Below are 7,834 nucleotides of genomic sequence, written 5' to 3'. Positions count from 1 at the left end.
TAACGCAACATTTAAAGCTACGCACAGACTGGATATTTGATATTTACATACATGTATACCCACTATTCACCGATTGAATGTTACACTTTATGAGAAAGAGTTTGTGAAAAATATATGACATTACTTGATATGCTTTTTAACGTTTCCAAGGAAATAACATCCATTAAAAATGAAATCATTATACTTATATAATATTAAAAAAGAGGTATTTAGTGATGAAACTATTATGAATAAAATCAATTTGCTTTTTTATGAAGAATGTTTCCACAATATGAGTGCTATCTCGTTTGAAAGAGATCGATTTACAGTAACATTTATGTTACTAAACTATTTACATCATCTTCATTCCAAATGAATTGGCTTTCCTTAATTTGTTTTGTTTTTATTACATTGCTTTGTCATTTTTGAGTTAGTGCAATATTTCCTACGTGCAATCAAATGTATCTCAGCTTTAATTCAAATGTGTTTGCTAAAGATATGAACAAATTTGCTACAAAAATAATACCTTAAGGTAAATTATAGAGCCAACATGTGCGGAATAAACATTGAAATATATTTTAAAAGAGTTAAAATTTACTCACTTTTAGTTCTTCATACATATAAACTTTAAACAAAGTGAATTTCCTGTTGTTTACCTCTGAGCAACTTCTGCCAAAACGTTAAAACATTAAACTACTACAACAATACTCATTTACATTTAGTAGTCAATTAATACGAGGCAAAACAATACAGCTTTCTTGTTTACATCTTAAGGATGTAGTATCCACTGAAGATGTGGTTATAACAATTCAGTAGGGAAGTATAAATGATGATTGTCGATAAATACAACCTTTATCCAAACCGATTAAACAGTGTGATGCTTTAATATTTGATAGGGAGTAAACACGGTTTAATAAATAAACATCTGACTGCGTAGAAAGTGTCTGTGGACAATGCTAGTGATATGTTCTAAATTTTGTTGATTATTTTCAATATGATGCTGTGCATAAGGCATAAGGTATCGTAAGGAACACAACAGGGAATATTATAAACGACTGCCGCTACTTCCGAAACATGGTAGATATAAAGTATTCATACTGTAAATTTAAAATTTATCAAAAGCATTTTATTACCAGTTTGCGGGAAATCTTATTTCTCCTATAGATAGTTAACAGCGTGTGTAAAGTTTGTGACTTTTGAGAATTGTGTACTGTTCTTTTACATATTCTATAAAGAAGCATTGTTTTATTTGAAAGCATTGAGACTTTTTGTAAGAACAGTAATCATTTGACTTTTCATGTCCCAATAAGTTTATCTATGTATAATTTATAGTTTTAAAGATATTTTGAATAAGATTATTTAAAGACTGTTTTTCTATAAATAAAAAAAGTGTATATATGTTGTTTTTTCACCTGATATATAAATCTTCACGACATTACATTATGTATGTAGGTCAACACATTAACAAATATGGTTTTCATTTTGTTGTTTCTTATGTTTCAAGTAATACGAGTTCGTCAATATGGCAGCACTATCGCTTTAAGTGTGGAACACATCAACAGAAAAGTCAACAAAGTGATCTGGGAAAAGGATGGAACAAAACTTAAATCCAAGAAAAAGAAATTTAATATTGACCATGATCTACCACGATCGACAACCTTGATATTACATGACGTCACAGAAAAAGATAGCGCCATCTATCAATGTATTCTGAGATCTGAAAATGACGTAGAATGTAGTGATCTTACTTCCATAGGTAAATCATTTTTATGTTTAAATGAAATAAAAAAGTCAATAATTGACTTTGAAGAATTGTTTTTGATTTCCATATTGTAAGAATATTCCTGTTCTTTCTTTCCATCTTCAATGCATTTTTAATTATACATATAGTACGTCTGTTTATTTTAGTATTATACTATATTATCCCTCAACCAAAGGTAAAATTATTTTTATTTTCATTTCAGTAGAATTCAATACAATTAAATTGAACAAACAATTCAGCGAATCAAAGGCGGAAGAAAACAGAAAAGAAATCAAAGCCCGCCTTTTGCATCAGCCAACCATCAATCCCAGCAGTTGTCACCGGAATGTCGTCAAGTACGACATCATCATATCAAAACAAATACAAACAACGGATATAGTCAAGGAAGGTATATAGTTAATTTTTTCTGTCCATGCCGAATGTCCTAAACTATGACTTTTAAGTTAATATTGCATTTTCGATCATATGAGGGAGAGTTCTTTATTTTTCTTGTTTGATCTAGTTTTATGTCCTAGACTTTGACATTTTGATTCAATTACCCCCTTGAAGTTAAAGTAATCATACTTTCTTCTTTGTTCTTGACTCGTGTCCTAAACTTTTACACTCTGAATATAACTGTGAGTTACCCCCTTTTTTTACCACAAAATACTCATATTATTAATTGATTTCCTGGGTCATACAGCGTTCACTTTGATTAATATAAAATGTATCGTGTGAAATAAATCGTCATTCACATTAATGCACGTTGCCAAACATTAGCGAATTAATAGATAACAGATATTCTCCTTCTTTATAAGTTCTATAACTAATGCAACGATCTTGTCAATAAATACAATCTTACACTAGGTCGCATGCTTACTGACGTTTTTCATACAAATGGTCAGACCATAATTAATCACCCAATTGTCTACGGACTTTTCCGTTTTTTCCCAATTACGACAAAGAGCACACGGCGGATGTGACCGGTAAGCAGAGGATGCTCACTCCTCCTAGGTACCTGATCCTACCTCCAATGTAATAGAGGTCCGTGTTTCTGTTCCAGTCTGTCCCAGGATATTTATTCAGCATGTTTGGAAGATTTAAAAATATACACATACCTTTGAAAGAAGTACAATCGAAATAGGTGAAAGGAAAAATCTTCAAATAATTCCATTTATACATTATAATTTTTCACATTAAAAAATAAACAAGAACAAAAACAGACTTCTTACATAGATTTATGAGAATGGATCTTGATATATTCGGAAGTCACTCGGAATACCTCTCACCATTTTCAACGTTATCATTAAGGTTTTTTGCAATACAATATCTCTGTAGACATCACATTTTTTAACCTTTTATGAAACCTGATAAGCTAGAGGGGCGTTAAGAAGTTTTGGAATTTTTCGTTTGGATCCTGAGCTATTTCTGATCATCGAATAACTAAACAAATGTTAATCGAAGATATCCTTAAACATAGTATAGGTCGTTTTTTATTCTTGTTGTTAGGTTATTATTAATTGCCGAATTGTCTATGGATTCTACCGTTTTCCCGATTACGACGGCGAGTGTAACCGGTCAGCGGAGGATCCTCACTTCTCCAGGTCACTTGATCCTACCTTTAATTTTTATTTTTAGGTCCGTGTTTGCTCGTTCTGTTTAGTATTTTTTCCTTTGGACCACTGTTCCTTAATACATTTCATTTGTAAAAAAAAAATGAAAAACAAATACAAACATACGTGAGTAAAACAAAGTACAAAGTTTTAAAAGTAGAAACGATTGTGTTGTTAATATTGCTTACGTTGCTTATCCACAAAATATATTGTTAAAGATTTTTGTAAGCATAGAAAATGAAGCCAAATAAAACCATTGGCTATCGCGAACAACATTGTCACATTATAATAAAGGCATGTACTACGTCATTAAAAAGTGAACCTGTGTCGTTTATAAAGGGTTCTATAGGGATGACATTTTTGATAAAGTCATTATTTTTCCTCTAATTTTACATACCTTAAAACTGAAAATAATAACTTATCAGACTGTTATCAAAGGAAACAAATGTATTTGAAAGGCTAAATTATAACAAAACATATCGCACCTGTTTATTTATATTTCATAAGATCATTTGCTCTGACGACGGAAACGGACATTAGGCGGATTCTCCACTACGGCGTGTTACTGAGTGAGAACTCGCGTCTACACTGGCAGGCTCTGAATGGTCACTCCGTGTTCAAGATATACCAAAGATTCCACAATACCAACATCCGATCCAAAACATCACGAGAATACAAGAAAAAGTGCGCCAATATTGGCAGTCTACAGTGTACAGACAGACACGTGACATTCATTTCTGGGGACGTCGAGTATTCAACGCTTTGCTCATATCTGGAAAATGGTTGCATCACCAACAAACTAGAAGCTCTGTTAGAGAGTAGAAATCTTGGAATCATTGAAAAGTATTTTCGAAAGAATGGGCGTATACCGAATGCAAAGGAAAAATGCATCTGTGTACCTAAGACTTATTTTGAAACAATGCAGGCTAGAATTTCAGAATGGCAATTTTGTTTTTAAATTGATATCGAAAAGTAAGAATGACAATAATAATTATAGATTTATTATCACGTACATAAAGTATACATCAAGTGTAAAAGGCATCATAATAAGCTATAAACACCGACAGAGAAAACCTAGCAATTAATTTTGCAAAACAACCACCTGTGCAATTAAATGTAATTCTGTTGTTTTTTAATGAACTGCCTGTTGAAATTGACATACAGAAACACCTGATGAATTTTTGCACTAATTCAATTCTGTATGAACTTTTTCAACCATGCAAAAATATTTTTTTGCAGTCAATTACCCAATTTTTAACTGAGGTTGTCTGCACCTACTTGTCTGCACCTACATGTATCCAGTGTAATTAGATTAAACTATATTTAAATAGGGAACTTTCAAACAAGATTTTAATTATGCAATAACAAAGCTGTAAAAATTGGGAGTTAACGGAACTACGAAAAGTCTTCAAACCAAAAAACCATCGAATTTAACAACAAATAACTTCTTACTGCCCTCCGAAACTACAGTGTAGCATGTTGTTGTTGCTAGTTGAGTTTTCAAGGTACGGGTATGCTTTGAGAAAAGATTTCTTTTTTGTCATAATTAGCCATAAAATATTGTTACTTATAGCTTGTATATATTTGAACGTGTTCAATTGACATATCTTTTATTTTTGATATAAAATGAAACTCATAAACACAATAAATAGTCATAATAAACTGAAGTGTTGATATGTACTTTTTTATGTTAAGGTTTTAAATTTGAGTACTACCTCGTTTCCTTAATGCAGAGTTTTGGATTGTTCCGTTCTTCTGAAACTGAACTATTTATTTTACAACGTTTGATAAAAAAGTTCTACAACTCTTATTAATATCTCTCGATGACACAGATGTTAGCGCGAGGGGGTCATTGGTATGGGAAGAAGCCGGAGTACCCGGAGAGAACCCACGTGTCCAAGCGGGCGACCGCCATACCCTATCACATACAGCCTCTGTCGATCACCGGGATCGAGCTCCTGTCGCAGCGGTGACACGCGAATCGACTACACTACTTGGACACCTTGTTCTATGTGTACGCAAATTACAGTTTTCATAGTGACTAAATAATTTGATTTAAAGGCAGTAGTTGTAAAATTTTCACGTATATAAATTTTAAAACAATTCCCACAAAAGACAACTGAAAACTGTTTTTAAAAACAGAGATATCATATCAAGTAGGATAGGAGGGTTTTTTAATGCAATTGTTGTCAATTACGTCATGCTTGATAAATTTCATAGTCTATTTGTAATGCTTTAAGTGGACCGATGACATGTTTAGCTGTTAGATTAATGTTGATAAAACAAGACACGAAATGGATACAGAAAATGTTTATTCATTGGATTTTTAGTAACGTTTGAACAATCTTATAGAGACAGAAGGTAAGTTTTACTTTTTTAACCTTTCAAAGAATCTCTAAATATAAAACTTTAAATATGAATTACGTGGGCCTTAATATACCCGATGGTAATCCCCAAAGCTATATTTAGTTAATAGGATATAAAAGAATGCAAGTAAGTGTCAGCTATACCTTTAATAATCTTAAAGGTAAATAATAGCTTTTTTTCTATTTATTGGCATATATATGTTTATACTCTTTTTTCAAATATATACATGAAAAAATATTAGAGTTGTGCTTTGATAATGATCGGCTTCCTTCCTTATTGACTTTTCTCATCGTAATGGATATCATTAATAGTTGACAAGGCATAAAAAAAGTCAATAACTGTAATTCAGTAGTATGCACTGCATTATTCTACCTGCCAGAAACGTAATTACACTCCAAACCAATGTTTGTGTTTGATTATAATTAGAATGAGGTGCGATAAATAGTGGAAACTTGGTTGGGATATAGAAGAATAACGGATTACCGTCTTATGGTTGTCAGTTTCTTTGCTATACATAAATAATATCTTTATTTTTTTAATGTCTTAACAGCATAAAATCAAAAATGCAAGAACAATTACATGTACATGAAGAATCTGCATGTTGGTCATTATCATAATTAATATATCAATGTTTTTCACCCAAATACAAAACATTTGAAATTGAACATACATGTCATTAAAATAAATACAGGTGAATCTCGATAACTCGAACTTCGGGGGACCATGATTAAACTTCGAGAGGTCAAGAGTTTGAGAGATCGAAAGTTTAAAAAAAACCGGAAATTTTTGTTCCGGTCATTTTGGCTCTAAAATTATGGTAGCCGGAAATTTATATTTATAACATGGAAGGATAGTCTGACATGATTTCAGTCGTATTTTCTGCTACATTACTTCAATTTAAACAATACAGAACTTACTTGTGTGGTTATTGAGTGTATTTTTTTCACGTTAAAAACTTTGAAGCATATTATGTTTTCTAAATCATTACGTTAGAATATTTTAAATAAAGAGCATTTTCCGTAACATTCACAAGTTGTTGAAATTATTAGATCACTTACAAATTACTTATCTACCCTTTAAAGGGAGCAATGGGTAGTGTCACTCACGTAATCAACCAATTAACACTACCACGCTAGCCCCCAGGAGTTCACTAGACCATCCAGGTAAGGTCCACATGGAGCTATAATTATACGCTTGATCGGCCGCATGTGTACACAGCAACCACTTCGAGTTATCAAGAGTGAAAAACTATGAAATATGTATAACGGTACCCAGGTTTTACTTCGAGAGATCAAGAACTTCGAGAGATCGGAGTTCGAGAGATCAAGAGTAAATTTGCTTAGTTATATAGAGAAAAAAATTGGGACCGTGAGTTCACTTCGAGAGATCAAGAACTTCGAGAGATCGAAGTTCGGGCCATCGATATCCATTAAAATTGAAGTAAATTAACTACAAACCGAATGAAAGTTAAACTGATATTCAAATTTGTAAAACTATTCTATAGACCATTATTACTTTTATGTTTTTTTGTTTTCTGAAACGTTAATGCTACATTATGCATCAATACAATGTGCCTATATCCTTTCTCTCTTCACATCTATCTAATACATTACAAAACAAGTAATTTGAGTATTTTTAACATTTACATTAGCTCATGCAGGCTATTCTCAATATCGTACTTTATCTAAACTTTCTAGCATCATTCAAAAGGTAATTTTTTTTTTATAACTACTATTAATACATTAGTTATATACGTTTATATATTATATAAATATTATATATTATATAAGTTTATATATTATATATCTTAATATATAATATAAGTTTATATATTATTTATATATTAGTTATATAACTCTAAAGAATTTTTGAATCCTTTAAGGTCACAAATTATTACCAATATCAACAGCATTAAAACGTATGATTTTTCAACGCTTTATACAAGCAATCCCCATGAAAATCTAAAATCTAGGCTTTTTGATATCATCGATAGTTGTTTATTAAAAATGGAGGTCGTAAAAATGCTTACCTTGTCATTAGAAATCTAGAAAAGTATTTTGTTAAAACCATTCTGATTGCACACACAATTACATATAATTTAACATTTAAAAGATGCTTGGGTTTCTAATAGACA

The 7,834-nt window shown here is 31.4% G+C and overlaps 1 long non-coding RNA gene across 1 annotated transcript; it reads left to right on the top strand.

Annotated features, from left to right (window-relative positions):
- The first annotated feature begins 883 nt into the window (after positions 1-883).
- LOC136271134 (uncharacterized) lies at positions 884-5,000 on the top strand. Its single transcript, XR_010708975.1, has 4 exons — positions 884-1,056; positions 1,484-1,735; positions 1,947-2,129; positions 3,841-5,000. It is a non-coding gene; the product is annotated as an uncharacterized lncRNA (long non-coding RNA).
- Positions 5,001-7,834: the final 2,834 nt, after the last annotated feature.

Source organism: Magallana gigas, chromosome 9, assembly GCF_963853765.1.
Source record: "Magallana gigas chromosome 9, xbMagGiga1.1, whole genome shotgun sequence".
NCBI lineage: Eukaryota > Metazoa > Mollusca > Bivalvia > Ostreida > Ostreidae > Magallana > Magallana gigas.
Note: the sequence above shows the minus strand (reverse complement) of the source record. Positions and strands in the feature narration are given on the sequence as shown.